Here is a 21,613-nt window from a genome sequence, read left to right as displayed (position 1 = left end):
TTTTTTAAATCAACTGTATGAAAAAAAAAATTAACAACAAAAAAAACATACAATAAAAGAACATTTCAAAGAGACCATAACAAGGGAGTAAGAAAAAGACAACTAACCTAAGATAATTGCTTTACTTCCAACATGTTCCTACTTTACCCCAAGAAAGTTACCTAATATAGCAACAATTCTGTGAACTTGTTCCTACTATATCCATCAGAAATTAACAGACCATAGACATTCCTGGGCATCCCCAGAACGTTAAATAGCTTATCTGTTCTTCTTGGATTATTGTTCCCCCTTCCTTAATTGCTCTCTATTGCTAGTTCCCCTACATTCTACATTATAAACCATTTGTTTTACATTTTTCAAAGTTCACATTAGTGGTAGCATATAATATTTCTCTTTTTGTGCCTCACTTATTATGCTCAGCATTATGTCTTCAAGGTTCATCCATGTTGTCATACGTTTCACGAGATCGTTCCTTCTTACTGCCGTGTAGTATTCCATCCTGTGTATATACCACATTTTATTTATCCACTCATCTGTTGAAGGACATTTGGGTTGTTTCCATCTCTTGGCAATTGTGAATAACGCTGCTATGAACATTGGCGTGCAGATATCTGTTCATGTCACTGCTTTCTGATCTTCCGGGTATATACCGAGAAGTGCAATCGCTGGATTGAATGGTAACTCTATATCTAGTTTTCTAAGGAACTGCCAGACTGACTTCCAGAGTGGCTGAACCATTATACAGTCCCACCAACAATGAATAAGAGTTCCAATTTCTCCACATCCCCTCCAGCATTTGTAGTTTCCTGTTTGTTTAATGGCAGCCATTCTGATCGGTATTAGATGGTATCTCATTGTGGTCTTAATTTGCATCTCTCTAACAGCTAGTGAAGCTGAACATTTTTTCATGTGTTTCTTGGCCATTTGTATTTCCTCTTCAGAGAACTGTCTTTTCATATCTTTTGCCCATTTTATAATTGGGCTGTCTGTACTATGTCATTGAGTTGTAGGATTTCTTTATAGATGCAAGATATCAGTCTTTTGTCAGATACATGGTTTCCAAAAATTTATTCCCATTCAGTTGGCTGCCTCTTTCCCTTTTTGAGAAATTCCTTTCAGGTGCAGAAACTTCTAAGCTTGAGGAGTTCCCATTTATCTATTTTTTCTTTTGTTGCTTGTGCTTTGGGTGTAAAGTCTAGGAAGTGGCCGCCTAATACAAGGTCTTGAAGATGTTTTCCTACATTATCTTCTAGGAGTTTTATGGTACTTTCATTTATATTGAGATCTTTCGTCCATTTTGAGTTAATTTTTGTATAGGGTGTGAGGTAGGGGTCCTCTTTCATTCTCTTGGATGTGGATATCCAACTCTCCCAGCCCCATTTGTTGAAAAGACCATTATGACTCAGTTCAGTGACTTTGGGGGCCTTATCAAAGATCAGTCGGCCATAGATCTGAGGGTCTATCTCTGAATTCTCAATTCGATTCCATTGATCTATATGTCTATCTTTGTGCCAGTACCATGCTGTTTTGGCAATTGTGGCTTTATAATAAGCTTCAAAGTCAGGGAGTGTAAGTCCTCCCACTTCGTTTTTCTTTTTTAGAGTGTCTTTAGCAATTCGAGGCATCTTCCCTTTCCAAATAAATTTGATAACTACCTTTTCCAAGTCTGCAAAGTAGGTTGTTGGAAGTTTGATTGGGATTGCATTGAATCTGTAGATGAGTTTGGGTAGAATTGACATCTTAATGACGTTTAGCCTTCCTATCCATGAACATGGAATATTTTTCCATCTTTTAAGGTCCCCTTCTATTTCTTTTAGTAGAGTTATGTAGTTTTCTTTGTGTAGGTCTTTTACATCTTTGGTTAAGTTTATTCCTAAGTACTTGATTTTTTAGTTGCTATTGAAAATGGTATCTTTTTCTTGAGCATCTCTTCAGTTTGTTCATTTCTAGCATACAGAAACATTACTGACTTTTGTGCATTAATCTTGTATCCCGCTACTTTGCTAAATTTGTTTATTAGCTCTAGTAGCTGTATCGTCGATTTCTCAGGGTTTTCCAGATATAAGATCATATCATCTGCAAACAATGACAGTTTTACTTCTTCTTTTCCAATTTGGATGCCTTTTATTTCTTTGTCTTGCCGGATTGCCCTGGCTAGCACTTCCAGCACAATGTTGAATAACAGTGGTGACAGCGGGCATCCTTGTCTTCTTCCCGATCTTAGAGGGAAGGCTTTCAGTCTCTCACCATTGAGTACTAAGCTGGCTGTGGGTTTTTCATATATGCTCTTTATCATATTGAGGAAGTTTCCTTCAATTCCTACCTTTTGAAGTGTTTTTATCAAAAAGGGATGCTGGATTTTGTCAAATGCTTTTTCAGCATCTATTGAGATGATCAATTGATTTTTCCCTTTTGACTTGTTAATGTGTTGTAATACATTGATTGATTTTCTTATGTTGAACCATCCTTGCATGCCTGGAATGAACCCCACTTGGTCATGGTGTATGATTTTTTTAATGTGTGTTTGGATTCAATTTGCAAGTATTGTGTTGAGGATTTTTGCATCTATATTCATTAGGGAGATTGGCCGGTAGTTTCCCTTTTTTGTAGCATCTTTGCCTGGTTTTGGTATTAGATTGATGTTAGCTTCATAAAATGAGTTAGGTAGTGTTCCATTTTCTTCAATGTTTTGAAAGAGTTTGAGTAAGATTGGTGTCAGTTCTTTCTGGAAAGTTTGGTAGAATTCCCCTGTGAAGCCATCTGGCCCTGGGCATTTATTTGTGGGAAGATTTTTGATGACAGATTGGATCTCTTTGCTTGTGATGGGTTGATTGAGGTCTTCTATTTCTTCTCTGGTCAGTCTAGGTTGTTCATATGTTTCCAGGAAACTGTCCATTTCCTCTACATTATCCAGTTTGTTGCCATACAGTTGTTCATAGTATCCTCTTATAATTTTTTAATTTCTTCAGGATCTGCAGTTATGTCACCTTTTTCATTCATTATTGTGTTTATATGGGTCTTCTCTCTTTTTGATTTTGTCAGTCTAGCTAGGGGCTTGTCAATCTTGTTGATCTTCTCAAAGAACCAACTTTTGGTGCTATTTATCCTCTCTATTGTTTTTTTTTTGTTCTCTGTGTCATTTATTTCTGCTTTAATCCTTGTTATTTCTTTTCTTCTACTTGGTTTAGGATTGGTTTCCTGTTCATTTTCTAGCTTCTTCAGTTCATCCATTAGTTCTTTGATTTTGGCTCTTTCTTCCTTTTTAATATAAGCGTTTAGTGCTATAAATTTCCCCCTCAGTACTGCTTTTGCTGCATCCCATAGGTTTTAGTATGTTGTGTTCTCATTTTCATTCGTCTCTATATATTTAGCAATTTCTCTTGCTATTTCTCCTTTAACCCACTGATTGTTTAGGAGTGTGTTGTTTAACCTCCAGGTATTTGTGAATTTTCTAAGTCTCTGATGCTTATTGACTTCTAATTGTATTCCATTGTGGTCAGAGAATGTGCTTTGAATAATTTCAATCTTTTTAAATTTACTGAGGCTTGTTTTATGTCCCAGCATATGATCTATTCTGGAGAAAGTTCCATGAGCACTAGAAAAGTATGTGTATCCTGGTGATTTGGGATGTAATGTCTTGTATATGTCTGTTAAATCTAATTCATTTATCAGATTGTTTAGGTTTTCAATTTCCTTATTGGTCTTCTGTCTGGTTGATCTATCTATAGGAGAGAGTGATATGTTGAAGTCTCCCACAATTATTGTGGAAACATCAATTGCTTCCTTTAGTTTTGCCAGTGTTTCTCTCATGTATTTTGTGGCACCTTGGTTGGGTGCATAGACATTTACGATTGTTATTTCTTCTTGCTGAATTGCCCCTTTTATTAGTATGCAGTGGCCTTCTTTGTCTCTCAAAACATCCCTGCATTTAAAGTCTATTTTATCTGAGATTAATATTGCTACACCTGCTTTCTTTTGGCTGTAGCTTGCATGAAATATTTTTTCCATCCTTCCACTTTCAATTTCTTTGTGTCCCTGTGTCTAAGATGAGTCTCTTGTATGCATCATATTGATGGTTCATTTTTTTTGATCCATTCTGTGAATCTATATCTTTTAATTGGGGAGTTTAAACCATTTACATCCAACGTTATAACCGTGAAGGCATTTCTTGAATCAGCCATCTTCCTTTGGTTTATGTCTGTCATATATATTTTTCCCCTCTCTCTATTAATATCCTTTATTGTACCCATACTGAATCTCTTTAGTACTGAACCTTTCTCCAAGTCTCTCTGTCCTTTCTTTGTTTCTCTGTTTGTAGGGCTCCCTTTAGTATCTCCAGTAGGGCAGATTTAGTATCTCCAGCAGGGCAGATCTCTTGTTAGCAAATTCTCTCAGCATTTGTTTGTCTGTGAAAAATTTAAGCTCTCTCTCAAATTTGAAGGAGAGCTTTGCTGGATAAAGTATCCTTGGTTGGAAATTTTTCTCCTCCAAATTTAAATATATCATGCCACTGCCTTCTCGCCTCCATGGTGGCTGCTGAGTAGTCACTACTTAATCTCATGCTGTTTCCTTTGTATGTGGTGAATTGCTTTTCTCTTGCTGCTTTCAGAACTTGCTCCTTCTCTTCCGTGTTTGACAGTGTGATCAGAATATGTCTTGGAGTGGGTTTATTTAGATTTATTCTATTTGGAGTTCGCTGAGCATTTATGATTTGTGTATTTATGTTGTTTAGAAGATTTGGGAAGTTTTCCCCAACAATTTCTTTGAATACTCTTCCTAGACCTTTACCCTTTTCTTCCCCTTCTGGAACACCTATGAGTCTTATATTCGGACGTTTCATATTATCTATCATATCCCTGAGGTCCGTTTTGATTTTTTCAATTTTTTTCCCCATTCTTTCTTTTATGCTTTCATTTTCCATTCTGTCATCTTCCAGGTCACTGATTCGTTGTTCAACTTCCTCTAGTCTTGTACTATGAGTGTCCAGAATCTTTTTAATTTGGTCAACAGTTTCTTTAATTTCCATAAGATCATCCATTTTTTTATTTAGTCTTGCAATGTCTTCTTTATGCTCTTCTAGGGTCTTCTTGATATCCTTTGTATCCCGTACTATGGTCTCATTGTTCATCTTTAGTTCTTTGAGTAGCTGCTCTAGGAGCTGTGTCTCTTCTGATCTTTTGATTTGGGTGCTTGGGCTTGGGTTATCCATATCGTCTGGTTTTTTCATATGCTTTATAATTTTCTGTTGTTTTTGGCCTCTTGGCATTTGCTGAACTTGTTAGGGTTCTTTTAGGATTTGTAGACCAATTGAAGTCCTTATCTCTAATTTATCAGATCTGCAGCTTCGTGGAGTACACTTTCCCTAACTAACCACCAGGTGGCGTCCACGAGCCACCTGTTCTTCACAAGCCAATTCTCCCCTGCTTTGCCTTTGTGGTGAGTGGGGGAGTGAGTTTTGTGGGGTCCAATTTGTGTACCAAGCTTGCGTGTGTAGTTGGTGTTGCCCGCCCTGTATATGGGGCGTGTTTCTGGGCAGTCAGGGAGGTGGGGTGGCTCTAACAATCAAATCTCCCTGGTGATCCTGGAGTTTTAAAGCTGCTGCAATAGTCTAATCGTTCAGTTCAGTCCTGCCACAGTTTGTCTCTGCCACTGACCCACAAGTCCTTGGTATTGGCGTATGGCTCCTGAGACTTGCGAGTGGGTCCCTCTTCCAGGCTGTGCACCCCTGGTCCTCTGTTGAGGGATGACTGTGCTATGTCACTGGTGAGTGCCGTCCCCCCAGGGTGGTTCTGGGCTGCTGGGCTGTGTAGGGAGGCTTCCAGTCTGCTGAAATGATGGCTAAATGGGGCTTTGTTAATTCACACTGCTCCACCTTCCCAACTCTGGGAAAATTAACTGAGGTTGCAGGGAAGGCTAATGTCCATGCCCAGTTTTGAGGTGTGTGACTGTTATTTGAAGCACTTCAGTCACACTGGGTTGTGTGGGGCAGCTCTGGGCTATGGGGCTGGCGATGGGCAGGAGTGTTTCCTGTCCACCAGGATGATGACTGTGAGCATACACCCCCCTTTTCTTGGGAAGTTGTGGTGTTTAGTGAATTTTCTCAGCCACTGGATTATTGCCTTTTGTCTCAGAGCTCTCTTAGTTCTGCTCTTGTCTTGAACTGCCCAAATTGCAAGTCTTTGAAGCTTTCTGTATTGGGCTTCTTAGAATAATTGTTTTAGAAAAAGAAAAAAGGATTTAAAAAAAAAAAAAGGGCCCTCCTCACAGATCTAATGGGTTATTGAAATGCTAAGAGACAAAGTAATTAGGGCCATTAAGGAAAGGTCCACAGAGCAGAGAGATCAGCTTTTCTTCGGGATTTGCATATGAGCCTCAGGGCCTGAGCTCTGCCCTTCCCCTTTCTATGTTCACCAGAACTCCAAAAATCCTCTGCTTTTATTTTGGAGTTTTTCGTGCTGTTTTTTTCTATGCCTGTTTCCTCTCTGCTGGGCTGGCTGCTCTCAGATTCTCTGGTGTCTGGTCTCAGTCTATCTATGGTTGGAGTTTGGATCAGTAGAATGAGTTTCCGATAACGGCTGCCACTGCAGTTCTCCCTTCTCCGTCCCGGAGCTGACAGCCCCTCCTCCCACGGGACTGAGCCTGGCAGGGAGGGGTGCGGGTCCCCTGGCCACAAAAACTTACAGATTTCGCTGATCTCAGCAGTTCCATGTTTTCATGAGTGTTGTATGAAGTATGCCCAAAGTCAGATTGCTCTGTGGTGTCCAGTCCACGCACTTCCTGGCTTTCTACCTACTTTCCTGGAGGAGTAACTAAAACATACAGGTCACTAGTCCACCATCTTGCCCCACCTATATCTAATTGCTTTTTAAAAAGAGAACCTAGCTGTGGTACCAATAAATCACATGGTACTAAGAACTGGGTAATTCAGTAATTTTTTTTCTATAGAAAAATTTTATCTAGCTGTAAGCAAAAGAAAACAAAACACAACAAATCTCACCAGGAAAATACTATATGATTTCGTGAGACAAATAAGCAAACATACCATTTTATAGTGTACTCTTGCCTAAATTTGAAAATAAAAATACATACTTTTGTTTAAATATTAAGCCTGTTTTAAAAAGTTATTTCTTATTTTAGGGTGGGGTTGAAAGACAAGATGATACTTCCAAATAAAGAGAAGTTACAAGAAAAACCCTTGACAATAGTTTTTCAATTAAAGCACTGTAACATTCAAACTTTACTGAAGACAATAAAAGAAACAAGATTGCAAACAAAAAATATTTATGGATTTTTCAAACATAAATAAGTGAAATAATGTTCAGTTGGTAGGGCTCATGCTGCCAGCTAGGAGGAATTAACAGAGAGTAATCCTCTTGGAAAAATCTTTAAGGCACAAAAAACAAACCCAAATAATGGCCCGCAGGAATTCAATCACTGCCATTTTTCTTACTTCCAAAAAAAAACCCTTGATTAAACCATTCACACCCTGTACTACTCACACCTTGATTTCAGCGATTGAGGAACTATAAACAAAAAGTGAGTTTATTTTCACCATAGCGATAATACATTGTATCTCTCTGCCAATGTTACCTGAAAAACCTTCCATATCTAAACAACTTGACAGAAGGTATAAACATTACAATAAATATGCAATGAGCTTTCATTACAGTCCTTTAAAGACGCAAGTTAATTCATGCCATTGATTTTAGGATCACAGTGCATAGAACCCAAATGCAAACAGATGGGGGACTTCCCAAGTTAATAGTGGATCGCTTATTTATTAATAACCTCTCTATAAGTGATAAGTTCATTTCATAGGCCCTATCATGCTTGAATCATTTGGTGGCAGGAGTTAACAAAAACTTTTCCTTTTACAATGTCCATTGTTGGCAATGAACAGCCCCCAACTACCAAGAAAGTCATTGTTATTGCACAAGATGTGAGGACCTGCACTTTTTCAAAAGCTAAAAAAATAAAAATAAAAAATAGAATTATATTTGACATTTTCTGACACCTGAATTAATACTGCATGACTAATAAAAGTATGTCTGTTGCCTGGAATGAACCAGTGATCAACATGCACCCAGAATGCTCACGAGTTAAAATGCAGTAAGATTAGTCAAAGAAATCAGTCTTTATTGCCTTTAGGTCACTTCCAATCAAAGATCAAAGTTCAAAGGCTGTATAATCAAAGTGCTCATTTTCTCAGTAGGACTATCTGCTGCTAGTGGTGTCAACAAATGTCTTCATGATACCACCATTTTGTCTTCTTTGGATCCTTATTTCATGTTTCAACGTAAAAACAAGAATCACCTGGTGGTTGCTTTCTTTTCTTTGCAATTGGAAAGCAGGCTAATCAAGCCAAGACACACAGAGTGGGAGTGGACGGAGAGCTCTGGGATGTCTTCCGTTAGAATGGATAAACTGATATGGGAATTGTGAGGACTATGAGGATAAACAGGAATAGTTCCACCAGTAAACAGGACCTGAGGAGAGTCAACAGGATCGCAACTAAACTTAAACAGGTGTTAAAAATGTCCCCTTCATATAAGGGACCTGGATCACCTTCCCCGTCTACACTCCACTCTGTAATTGGATTTTGAATGCTCTTTTCATTTAAAGTGATCCTCAGAAGTAGGTCATTTTGCAAAGCCAATAGTTCTTTCTGTAGTCAGTTCTGCATTGATGTCATGATGAAATCACTCCCCCAAGGCCAACAAGGTCAGAGTTTAACTGATTTATTTTTCATGAAAAATAAACTCGATGGAATATGGATTTTTGTTTTACCATACTTCCCAATGTCAACATGTGCTATATATATTTGTTTGTTTATATCAAATATTACATAATTTTAAAAAGAAAAGAAAAAAAAAGAAAAACATCAGGCTTACCGTGTGTTAAAGCAAATGTATTGATAATAAAATTTGAAGGCTGAGGGAATGGGAAGAAGGAAAAATGCCCAAAATATCCAGTAAAAACAGTGCTATGTCTTTAAGTCTGATTCCAAGACTTGGGATAGCCATGCCCTTTCTAAATCCAAATGTTTCAACTGCTTAATTTTCTCTTGGACAGTTTGCATATTATAAGAGGAATTGTGTGCCTTCTAATAGCCCAGTGAACAGCAGCTTAATTAAAAAGAGGAAAGTTTGCAAAAACACAGGCTGGGTGTCTTGCAGCTAATTGAAATAGCTAAAAAGGCCCAGAAAAGACAAGTTCAATATCGGGGAAATAACACCAGAACTGGCATTTTGATGTTCTCAGATACCCTCCTTGTCTGTTTGATTAAAATTTCACTGGCCTTTCTGTCCATAATAAAAGATCCCTATTTGTGCCCAGAGCTGCTCGGCAGACAGGAGGCACATGTTAAATTTCAGGACATTTATTGAGTCTGTCGACGTTTCGGCAGCCATGCAGCAGAGAATGCCACATCAGCCCTTCTGCTGTGATCGTGTCAATAAGGCTAATGGTGGCAAACGCTACAGTGATTTTCAGGGTGAGGCACCCACCCCATTTTTTTCTTAAAAAAAATAAATAAGGAGCACTGTCTTGCATGGTGTTCAGTAATCAACACTTCCTTTATGAGCATGTGGATCCTCTGTGCAATTTTAATTCACAATTAGATGAGCACACCTTGAACAATTGAGAGTGGAGTCTTCTGGTAGACCCTTTTGAGGTATAGACACCTGTATGCCTCCATGTGAGAGCACCTGAGGGTGCTAAGCAAATGTAATAATAATTACTATAAATAATAAAATTATATAATTAATAAACCTAATATTAATATTAGGTTATAATAATAATTATTCTAAATATTAATGGGCATTTAAATATAACTAATATTTAGTGAGGTCACCCAAGGCCCGGGTATAGTGACCAGCATGTTATTTAATTAGAACTCTTATCATTCCCATTTTTCAATCAGGCAAGTGAGGCTTAGCGAGATCAGGTGACTTTGACTTGCCCAAGGTTACACAAAATAGTTCTCAGACCCAAGTTTGGAGTCCAGTGCTCACCTTCTTAGACATTTTTGTTCTGCTATCTAATTAACTAGGACCTCATAAGCCATGGTTATTTGGGTAGTCATTACCAGTACTTACCCAAATCTAGTTCTCCTGTCTTCCTGGTCACTCAAAAGACACTTGGCATTGGGTGAGGTGGAGCCTCCCAGTATAGAACGCCCAGAGCAGCCTTCAGGCTCTGTTCGTGTGCAGGCTCAGTCCCCGTGGTGTACCCACAAAACGAAAGTTGCCTGGATCCTGGGCCATGGAGGATGTTGCTTACAGCACAATTTTAAGAGCGAGAAATATACTCCGAAGTGCTACAACACTGAGACAGATAGATTGTATGTTACCTAGCGTAGCCTAACCTGATAAAACTCAGAGTACAACCTTCCTGAAGAACTTTAAACTGAACAGTTTGCAAACCATGGAATTCTAACTTCAGCACTGCTTTGGCTGATGCTAACCCATAGATATCATTTATAAGTTATTCATACTTGGTGCTGGACTTGCTCTGAAAAGGGTGTAGGTAAGGGGGCTCCTCTCTGAGGAGCTAGATGGATCATCTATTCATTCATCTAGCCATCTGTCCATCTTTCTATTATTACAGAGTGCCTCCTGTGTGTAAGGCCCTCTGCTCAGGCATGGGGATTCAACGAGGAAGACAGGAGACTCCATGTTCAACAGCCTCTAAATCTAATGACAGCTGCAGGATGGAACAGAAACCCGTGAGCTCTGGAGAGTGGAATCATACATGATTTTTTTTTGTTTTTGCTTTTCAAAAAAACCTGCAATTTTTTGAAATGCTTTGCGATGAACTGACGTCAGATGTTTCGTAAGAAAACAAACAAAAAGAACTGCATTACAATAGTGCAGGAGCTACCATAGGAGGCTGCACAGGGTAAACTAAGGACAAAGGAAAGAAGCAGTCTGTCTTAAGTGGGGAGGGCCTAAGTGAAAACATGGAAGAACTTCATGGAATAGATAGCATTGGAGCGGAGTCTTAAAAGACGAACTGATTTCCCCAGGCACAGAAGGTCACTGTTGGAAGGTGCCAGTCTGAATCCACTCCATGCTAACTCATGTAGAGAGAAGGCTGCAAGTGATACTGAAGTCAATATACCTCTGAAAAGAGCTAAGCAGAATCCCCAAACAAATCAGGAGTTTGTTGGGAGATATGACAAAACAAGGTTAACCCCTCTGAAGATTCTGGTGGCTTCTGTCACTGGGTGTTTTACTTCCTAACTTCAAAGGCTGCTTTCTTTCTGTTGCTTAATTCAGCTGCAGAGCTGAAAAACCTTAACTATCCCATTGTTTGCACAACAGACTCAAAGGAGCAGATGGGAAGGTAGAACTTGGAACAACTTTTTTTCTGGCAAGAATTAAAAAAATGCCTAAAATACTCAGTAATGTTTTACTCAGTAAACTAGTTTGGCTATTCAACATTGTAAATGGCAGCAAAGGAATTTGTGGCTATTTCACATTTCTTTGGAGGGTGTTCTGTGGCACAGCTTGCTTAGCTGTCTGCCAATTGCTTTCTTCCTTCTCCAGGGACAGAGCCAGGCTACATTTCCCAGCTTCCCTTGCAGCTAGCCATGGCCATGTGACTGCTTTCTGGCCAGTGGAATGGGAGGGGAGGTGCTGCTCTATGTTATGGTAGGCTCAGCCCATTAAAAAAAGGCCCTTCACATGTGACCTGCCATGTTGGCTGCAGAGCCACAGATGGAAGGAGCCTGGGTCCCCACATCCCTTTGTATGCTGAGCAGAGTAGCCCATCCATTGGAATGCCCATTTTGATGTCCCTGTTAGAAGACCTAAACTTGAATTGTGTTAAGCCACTGAGCTTTGGTAGTTTGTTGTAGAAGCCTATATCTCTGTAACTAACAATCCTGTCCTGATTGTGAGGAAATAATATACAGAAGAGAGATACCCACATCAGGGTTGGCTTTGGGCTTTGAAATTCAGAAAGGTAAAAAAAAAAAAAAAAAAGATCTACCACAACAGGCTGTTTTGTGGAGGTCAGGCTGTAGTGCTCACTAATGGACACATTTTTACATTAGTTTGGGCTTTTGAAATTAACTGACCAAAATGAACTTTGGCCTCTGGGTGGACAAAGCCACAGAGACGGAGAAATCCTCTAAGTATGACTCTGGGAGCCAGGCTTACCTGAGCAGTTTGTAACTGCTTGTTGCTGGCAGAGTCACAAGGAAAGAGGATGCCTGACTTCGGATGTAGTGTAGAATTGTGGGGGACAATGTTCTCTCTCCCCAAAAAATGTCAAAATTCAGCAAGGTTTCTTTTAACAACAAATTGCCTCTTAGCTGATCTCCCCTGTCCAAGAAATCATTCATTCTACAAATAGTGACCAATCCTTACTTTTTGTCAACCAATGTTCTAGGTACCTTTTCTAGGCAGCTCTTCCCTGCCCAACAGCCAAAGAGAAATTATTACAATAATTATGGGGTTGGGTCACCCCCTCTTTTACATTCCTTCAGCAACTTCCCACTGCATTTAAGATACAGTCCAAACTCACTCACAGCCCCCAAGCCTGACTTCTCCACTCCCCTCTCAAACATCTCTTGCCTCCCTCACTGGGCTCCAGGCACACTATCTTCTGTCAGTCCATCCACTTGCCAAGCTCCTTCCCTCCTCAAGCTGTGTCCATGCCAACTCCTCTTCCGGACCGTTCTTCCCTCCACTCTCTTCCCATCTAATCCATCACCTACCTTCTTAAAGATCAGCCCTTCTCAGAGGTCCTCCTGCACCCTCAATCTAAGTAAAGCCTCTCTGTTATAATATTCCATGGTATCAGGCATGTTTCTTTTATCGCATTTTTCACGGCTCGTAGCTGCCTCCATTAACAACAAATATTCACTGAACACCTACTACGTTCTAGTGCTGGTGGTTCAACATGAGCAAGGCATCATCCCTTCTCCTTCGAGAGCAAGAGAGAACACGAATAAATAGATACTGACAGATGTGTAAGTGCGATGAGGAAGTAATAGGGTGACTGGAGGCAAGAGTAACTGGACAGGACAGTGTCCAAAAGCCGTGGTCAGGGAAGGGCTCTCCAAGAAGGGGAAGGTGAAAGCAGGTCTGGGAGGATGAGCAGGGGATAGATGTGGGATAAGCTTTCCAGGAAAACAAGAGTAAGTGCAAAGGCCCTGACGTGGAAGACAGCTGGGCATATTCAAACAAGAGAAAGGAGGTCCGTGTGGCCAGAACATAGTGAGTGAGAAAGAAAGTGGTAGCAGATAATATTAAGGAGGTAATCAGCAACTGTGTACAGATTCGTGTGGCTCTATGTTTAATGTTCGTCTCTTCAGGAGTTTGAAAACCCCTTGAGGGCAGGGACACTGGTTTGCTCAACACTCTACAATAAGGGTTGAGAACAGTTCTTGGCACGATTTGGACTCTGACGAATAAATGAGTGAATGGATCTTCAGAGGGGAAGCCTGGCAGCTGAAGAAACAAGAACAGTTATGGGAAACCACAACCATAGTAGACACCTGCCAGTAGTGGAAAAGGGCAAATGGGGAAACATATTTTTAGTTGGTAAAGTAATTATTGCATACGTGGCAGCAAGGAAGGAGGAAGACACAAAGCAAAGAGGCAAATAATTTGGAATCCTTCACTTCCTTCTGCGACTGCTGCAAGCATCCCAGCCTCTGAGACCCCAGGACATTTAGACTGAGCAAGAGGCATGCAAATTAGGCAGCATTTCAAGATAATGCCCAACAGGCCTTACATTTCATTTCAGGCAACCACTGCTGGGTTTTGGCATTATTTTCATTGCAAATATGAGTAATATGGACACTTTAGTCACGATTAAGTAGCAATCTGGGGAAATCATCCACTTCCAATAATCCATTTCCCTAATTTAGAGCACTCAGAAACCACATAATGAATAATACTGTCACCAACTCTCCGGTAATGACATATGACATATGTCTGCAATTGCTCTTTTCAAGATAAATCCCACTGTGTTGTTCCCCTCAGAAATCCCTACTTATTTATTCACTTAGCATCCTAACACAAATACAGTATATTCATTTTTGGAGATGAATTTAGAAACTCAGTTGAATCCCTGGCTTTGAAATATCAGGAAAAAGTTTTATCCGCACATAATAAATAGCATTAAGTTTTCCTGCAAATGGTTGATTAATACGCAATTATATTCTTAAGTGCAGGCTGTCAGTTATTCCAAAGTGCCTTATTTAATTAGTGACGCCATTCAGTATATTCCCATTAGCAACATCTTCCCATTTTTACAACAGCAATTTTGTTCCACCCCATTGTAAAAGCTTCGGGTCCTCTTTTGAAGCAGGGCTTTGCTTTTCCTAGTCCTTTGGCTGCATAAATGATGTGCCCTGGGCCTTCACAGCTGGGGGTGATTCTAAAAGTTCCCCCAAGTTCTGGGCACTGGTTTCCTCACTGTCCCTTCTTCCCAAAGATGTGGAAATGGAGTGCAAATATTGCCCAAAGAACCAGCTCTTCTCATGCCCAGGAGATGAATGAAAGGGATAAGAGTAATGAATAATAAAAGCATTCTTTGTACTAAAGAATGCTTAACACCATTTCATAAGAGGACACTTCCTACCACCATGACTTTTGTTGGAAAAAAATTTCCCTAAATGTCTTAGATAATTATATTAAACAGCCACGCAACTCAAGGAAGGGGAAATCTCTTGTATTAGAGAGCAGAAATATATCAGGCTAATAAAAAGTATGATACGCGTTTGGCTAAAGGATTTATGTAGGCATAATTAAGAGGTTCAATATGTTTCAGGGTATTTCCACTTTATCCTTTGATAAGAAAAATGGAATAAGTTAACTCAGTAAAATCTGGAGAACGTGTAACATACAGCAAGAACTCGGGAGAACCAGAGGAGCCCAAGAGGAGGGAGCTCCACACGTTCATATCTTGGACACAAGAATATGTTAAAATTTGATCAAGTAAAACCAAGGCTTAAGGTAAGTTTAAACCATGCAGGCTCCTCTTTCACTCCCACCCCAATTATGTTGATGAAATTATAAGGAGCAAAACCACGTGGAAATGAAATGAGCCACAATGAGAGCGAAACCTTGTGGATCTGTCCAGCTCCACCTTGAGGTTGAATTTGAGAATTAACTAGATAAGAAAGAGTGTGAAAAGTCTTAAGTGGTAAATTAAAAGGATATGCAACACCTACATTTGGAAAACTTCTTAGGTACTGCAATTAAATTAAATATTCATGAACCCACAGTACACTTCCTTACCAGCTCTACCTGGCTGCTAAAAAGTCAACCTGGCCAGGAGGCTGTAGAGCAAGGATCCCGACAGCTTTCATGTGCAACCTGGGTGTTCTGCCTTCCTGGTTGCTTCTTACCTTGAAAATTCTCCCCACCCCTTGCTGTCATGACAGAAGATTTAATCCTCCAGAAACTACAATAATAGGAAGAACAGGGAGCCAGCATAGAGCAGGGTTTCTCAACCTTGGCACTGTTGACATTTTGGGCCAGATACTTCTTTGTGGTGGGGCCTGTCCTGTACGTTGTAGAATGGTTAGCAGAATCCCTGACCTCTACCCACCCGAAGTCAGTGACATCTGCCTCACCCTCCAGTGTCACAGCCAAAAATGTCTCCAGACATTGCTTAATGTCCTTTGGGGGGCAAAATTGTCTCAGTTGAGAACCACTAGCATAGATGATGATTTCATCCTGATTTTTTCCCCTAATCGTTTCCCCTTTGAAAAGTTCCAGTGATGTTTTCTACATCGCTCTATTATTTCTTCTTTATTAATTATGAAATTTAAATAGAAATAGAAAAAAGTGAAAAGTACCACTCCTCAAACATATTCTAAGAATGAGCCCACTAATAACTGTTGTGTATCATTTCACACTTTCCCTGGTGTGCACGATAGAATGTACATGCAATCACTTCTTGGTCACTTGTGTATATACGTACTTTAAGAAATTTCATTCATTCTAATCACCTAAGCACACAAATAGCTGTTTTCAGTAAACAAATATTACTAACATCCTACCACATTATTCTTTTTAATGGTTGAATAGTATCCCACAGTACGGACAGACCAAAAGGTACCCAAGCAATCTATTGACAGGCTTCTAATTTCATATATATATGAAAAATACTACATTGAATTTATTTGCTGACATATTTGTGTAGATTGAGTCCCCAATGTTAGAACTTCTCAGATTTCTCTTGCTTTTATGTTATTCATTTGTTTCTGATTATATTTCATTTACTTTCTTTCAAGTGCTTTCTACTTTCATGTCATAAAGTCCATCTGGCATTTCTCTGGATTCTTGGACCTTCTCATCTTTCAGTCCTATATGGGGAATTGTACATGGGTTATCTACCAGAAACAAAGACAGTGCTAGCATCTCATCTGTAAGTCACCACCCTGCCTCCTTGCACCAGGTATTTACTGGCTCCTGCCCCACGTCACTGGCACCTGCACATCTCCTGTGCTGATTCCTTAGATCTGCATGGCTGAGAACCTTTTAGTCACTTTCTCAAGGGTCTGCTGTGTGCCAGTATCGAGCTAAATGTTGGGGAGGAATAGGTGAGCAAAAAGCAGACAATGGATCACACAATATGGTGGAAAAGTGAGGCAGCTCAGAAATACATGCAAAATTTCAAGTGGATGAGAAGTGCCATGTGGGAGAGGAGCCCAGTGCTCCAAGAAGGATGGTGGTGGGGTGTGAGGTGGTCTACAGTTTCAGGGCAGGTGTTCATGAACAAGTGGCAGTTCAGATGGGATCCAAAGACCAAGGAAGCTCTAACTGGGTGGGGGTTTTAGGGGTGGCAGAGGATCCAAGTGGGGATCAGCATATGCCAATGCCCATTGCTGGGAGGGAAGATGGCACCTTGGATGATGGAAAGCAAGCAGATCCCGGGAGGACAGGGAAGGAGGGAGGGAGGTGGCAAGTGGTGGAGGATGAACTTGAGAGCCTGGCAGGTAGAAACTCGACTTTGGCTTTATTTTGAAAGTGCCAGAGAGCAGGGGAGTGACATGTTCCCATCCAAGTTTTGAAAAGATGGTCTTGTGAAATGTGGCAAAAACTCCCTGGGCAGCTGCCAGCTGCCACCATACTGAGTCCCCTCAAACCTGAGCAAAACTTCCTCCAGCCTCTTCCTCTACCAGCACTGCCCATCCAGTGATAGCCCTGGTGTCTGATAAGGTGCAGAACCTACTTTCCCAGTTATTCTTGAACAGATTTACATTCCTCATCTGTGATCACTTGCTTTTTGGCCTTGTTTGGAACAGAGCACATTCAGCCCTTTGGAGATCATATTGAAGAGAAGAGCATTCAGAGAAAGTTGGATGAAAGCAGATGCTAGTGTTCTTTTTTTTTTTTTTTAATTAACCTGTAACAGGGGAATTGATTAATTAAAAAATGCAAAAAAGAGTGTCCTCTTTAGGAAGGTATTGTATCTTATAATAACTAGTGTAAATTGGATGTAACTAAAAGACTTAATAAACATATACACAGAAATCTTCAGGTTTTATCTCCTCAACTCTGTCCCCAAAATGCTTTTTCCGCAAACCAAAAAGTGAGTTTATAGCATGGCTAATCTATTGCAGTGCAATCTTATTTTAACCTTATCAAATATGCTCGTGTATTTCTTCTATCCACTCAGAAATGAAACATCAGAGATTTAGATTTTATTTGGAAAATTCCTTATTCATCACAAGGAAACACATTCAATTGCATTTGAGGAATTCAATTTAAAACTAATTTATCTTACATTAATGTTTAAATTCATGAGATTCCACGTAAAGTCATTCTTGTAGTGTAATAAATTCAGAAGCAATATGATAATTATTAAAACAGAAATGAGCCTGAGAAAAAGAAATCACGTGGTCATTGGGTTAGTCCTCTCTTGCCTGAGCTTCTGGACTTGCAGCAAAGGGGGAGAGATAAGAAGGCAGAAAAAGCAGAGAGGGAGAAGGATGAAAAGAGAAAAGCAGAGAGCGTGCAGGCTACACCAGCACTGCCATTTATTGAGTGCTTAAAGCACGCCAGCCTGGTCTAAGCTCCTTACACACATCTCCAAATCTCACAACAACCCATGAGGTTTACTCGAGTGAGCATCATACTGGCTGATAATTATTGAACATTCACTGCGTGCCAGGCAGTGTTCTAAATTCTTTACGTGCATTGACTGGCTTTATCCTCACAACCTTAGGTTGTAAGAATGACAACTGTCCCCATTTCCTGGATGAGAAAAACGAGATGACATGAGCAAGGTGAAGCAAACTGCAAGTGAGAAACCTGACAAAGGAAGCCAGGCCTAGCTCTTAACTCCATACAGTATGCCTGCTTTTCCAAAATATAAAGAAGATACATCCGTTTTGCAGACTCAGAAGCACAGGTCTGAAGAGGTTAGGGCCCTATGGTACAGCCAGGATTGGAATTCTGATCTGCCAGATTCCTAAGATCTTATTTCCAACTACATCAGAAAGCTTGCCAGGGATCCTAACGCCTGTCTCGAGATTGAAAACCCGACTTTCTGAGCAGCATCGCCGCTGTCCCCACCACCTGGGGACTCCTCCATCCCCCCTTTCATTAGCCGCTGGTGTCTTGAAGACCCCACTGCATTTGTTCATTGCATTGATTGCTTGCCTGGCCCCCTCCTCTCTTCCTCTCCTACCAGTTTCATTCTTTGTGTTATTGATCTAGGACTCATGCTTTCTGCAGAGATACAGTGGATAAACACCCACTAACCGGGAAATGATATTGCAGATTTAAAAAGTGAGAGAAAATGGAACTCAAAATGTTTCATATAGGTAGGTATTTTGGACCTTCAATATGAAAATACTGTTGAAAAAGCAAGGTTCATTGCATGCTCTCCACTTGCTTGTTCTAATCGCACAACTCCCTTTTCCTACAATTACTTTTTCTTTCCTATTGCATATCACCCTCCAAATACCCAAGAATCATTGAATTCTCCAAAGATTCTTGCATTTCAAATGTGTATTTAAAAGCACCTAAACAGCAGATCTCAAATGGGTCAAGGGAGGTTTTACCTAGAGGGAACATTGGGGCAACGTCTGGAGGCATCTTGGTTGTCACATTCTAAGATAAATAAAGAGATTTACTTAGTATGTCTATTTAAAAAATGAAACCCAGGATTCGCTAGAAATCCCCACTTTGGGTTCAAAGCAATGTGACATCTCAAGTTGTTGCCTTGTTTGTGAGATAACGATTTACCATCATGAAGCTTCTCTTAACTGTTCTATTACTTTAAAATCCAAAGTGCAGATAATGAATTGAAATCCAGGTGAGAGAGGCCACTGAACTCCAGTGGCACTCTCAATCATGTGGTCAGCTCCTCCTCATCCTTTCATGTGCAGGCCTGGTGCCTCCTCTTCCAGGAAGTCCTCTCCCTTCTTGCCCCCAGTGCGTTAGGTGTTTCTCGAATATGCACTTTCCTGTAACCTCCTCTGATTCCCTCAACCCCAGCCCATGGCACAGAGCATTATAGTTGTTTGATTATCTGCTTAGGTCCTCTAAAGCAGGGATCTCCTAGTATCTAAGTTTGTGTCTGCAGCAGCTAGAAAAGTGCCCAACACTTAAGAACTGTTCAAAATATCAATGGAATGGTAAACAAATGAATGAATGAACGAATGGATGAATGAAAGAAAAGACCAGTAAATGATTAAAGGAATAAAAATGGCTCCCATTGGCTCTAAGAAATCAAAAATAGGAAAACTCAGAAGCAAGGGAAGAAAAAGGACTGGTGGATCCAAGGAAGGACAGAGGCAGCACACTCTTTCACATGTGATCTAAATTCGCTGGAAAGGGCGGTGTGGCCGAGTGGGTGAGAAAGATCGCAGGCCGTGGAGCCTGGCCCCCTGCCACCAAATTCTGGTTCTGACTTCTACCGCTAAGAGCTTGGTAACATGGCTACTACTCTGTAGTGTTAAGTATCCCCACCTGCAAAATGGAAATAATTTCTAGTATTAAACTCATATGGTGCTTATGAACCTGAAATCAGTCTAACAGATACAAAGCACTGAACAGCATCTATGTGTTGAGTAACTGTTAGGGGTCATCATTTTTTGGCTATGAATTGTAATGGTTATCAGAACCATGCTCAGCAGCAGCAGCAACTCACGCTCATTAATACTAATGCATGCCCTTTATGTGACTTGCTCTGACAGGAGTTTTAAGGCATAAAGAGATCCCAACATTTCAGTCATTGCTCTCAAAGGGATAATCTAGTTGGAGAGTCAGGTCATGCTCACCTCTGTCCCATGGGATTATTTCAAGCACCAGGTTACATATGGCCCATCTTTCCCTCCCTCCAAGCCTGAATCACCAACAAAAGCAGAGTCTGGACCTTTAAAAACACACCATGATGTATAAGTGGGAATTAGCATGGGGTTGTCTAACTTCATCCCTTATGAGCAGCTTCATCTGCCATAACTTAAATCGTGATGGGAAATAAAATGCCAGCATGGCGAAGAGTTCACTGTGCACGGCAAGACATGTTTTATCTCTAGCCACGAAGTGGAATTGCATTCCTGTTGTGAAACCCAGATTGATGCACGCGTTTTATTTATAACCCTTTCTCTGAAAGTTGTTCCAAGTTACAAGTTAGCAATGAAAGTTTGCAGTGGCTTTTAAAAGGCCTGCTGGCACCTTCCCTGACAGCCAAATTTGTACAAGTGACAGTAACAAACCGCAGAGTGGTCGAGAGTCAAGAGGCATTGAAGAACGTACGTGTTCAAGAAAGGATAATGGTGATGGGCGATGGGAGTAAGCAGAAAGTAGAAGAATTCAGCATGAATCTTTGGGTGAAGCCTGTCAGACGAAAATTCCAAACTGACTGTCATCCACCCACTGGTCCTTCTTCACTCCAGTATCAACTGGACTCTAAAAATGGGGAGAGCCCCCTTCCCATGTCTACCTATCCCTTCTCTGCCTACTTCCTTGAGTGGCTACAGAAAAACCACGTAAGACCACTTGACTGGCCGTGGCCTCTGGTTGATGAACATCCCTCAATTCTATGCACCCATGCTATCTTACTTGGCCACTTAGAAAGTGGGTCAACCAATAATAGTCAGTCCTCAAATAGTAGAGATAATCAAAAGGAAGACTAGGGCAAGGCAGTTTTCCAAGAGAGGCCAGGTACCAAAAGCCAGTGATGGAGAAGAGAAGAAAACACCACTGAGAGTAAGGGCATCACCATGGTTAGTGGCAAGAGACATCAGTTCTAAAACAGCTGCAGGAGTAACTCCAAATTGGCTCTAAAAAACTTCAGAGCATGCAGTCCATCTTAATAAACTTGCTTGTGCCTTATTCTTTAGAAGTCCTGTTCATCCATTTAAAACTTATTTGATGATGAAGAGGATGAGTGAAGAGACCCGACGATGTGGTCATCTCTGTAGGGACAGTCTTCCTGATACGGTCAGCTCTTTCAGATCAGTTTTAACATAGCACTGCATTGTTAGGTTAGACTAGAATCAGAAGGCAGATTCAAATCCTGGCTCTTCTGTTAATTATCTGTAGGTCCTAAAGTAAATAAGTAATGCCTTTGAAATAAATTCCCTTATTATGCTAGAGACTGTTGGGTTTCTAAAAAGCATGTTTTATAACAT

At 40.5% G+C, this 21,613-nt stretch overlaps 1 protein-coding gene and 1 pseudogene across 19 annotated transcripts in view; both read right to left on the bottom strand.

Annotated features, from left to right (window-relative positions):
- Positions 1–21,613, bottom strand: part of RBFOX1 (RNA binding fox-1 homolog 1) — a 2,130,504-nt gene that overhangs the window by 743,134 nt on the left and 1,365,757 nt on the right. The window lies entirely within an intron of this gene.
- LOC119517389 lies at positions 8,234–8,692 on the bottom strand (annotated as a pseudogene).

The sequence above is a fragment of the Choloepus didactylus genome, chromosome 21, assembly GCF_015220235.1.
Source record: "Choloepus didactylus isolate mChoDid1 chromosome 21, mChoDid1.pri, whole genome shotgun sequence".
In the NCBI taxonomy this organism is placed as follows: domain Eukaryota; kingdom Metazoa; phylum Chordata; class Mammalia; order Pilosa; family Megalonychidae; genus Choloepus; species Choloepus didactylus.
Note: the sequence above shows the minus strand (reverse complement) of the source record. Positions and strands in the feature narration are given on the sequence as shown.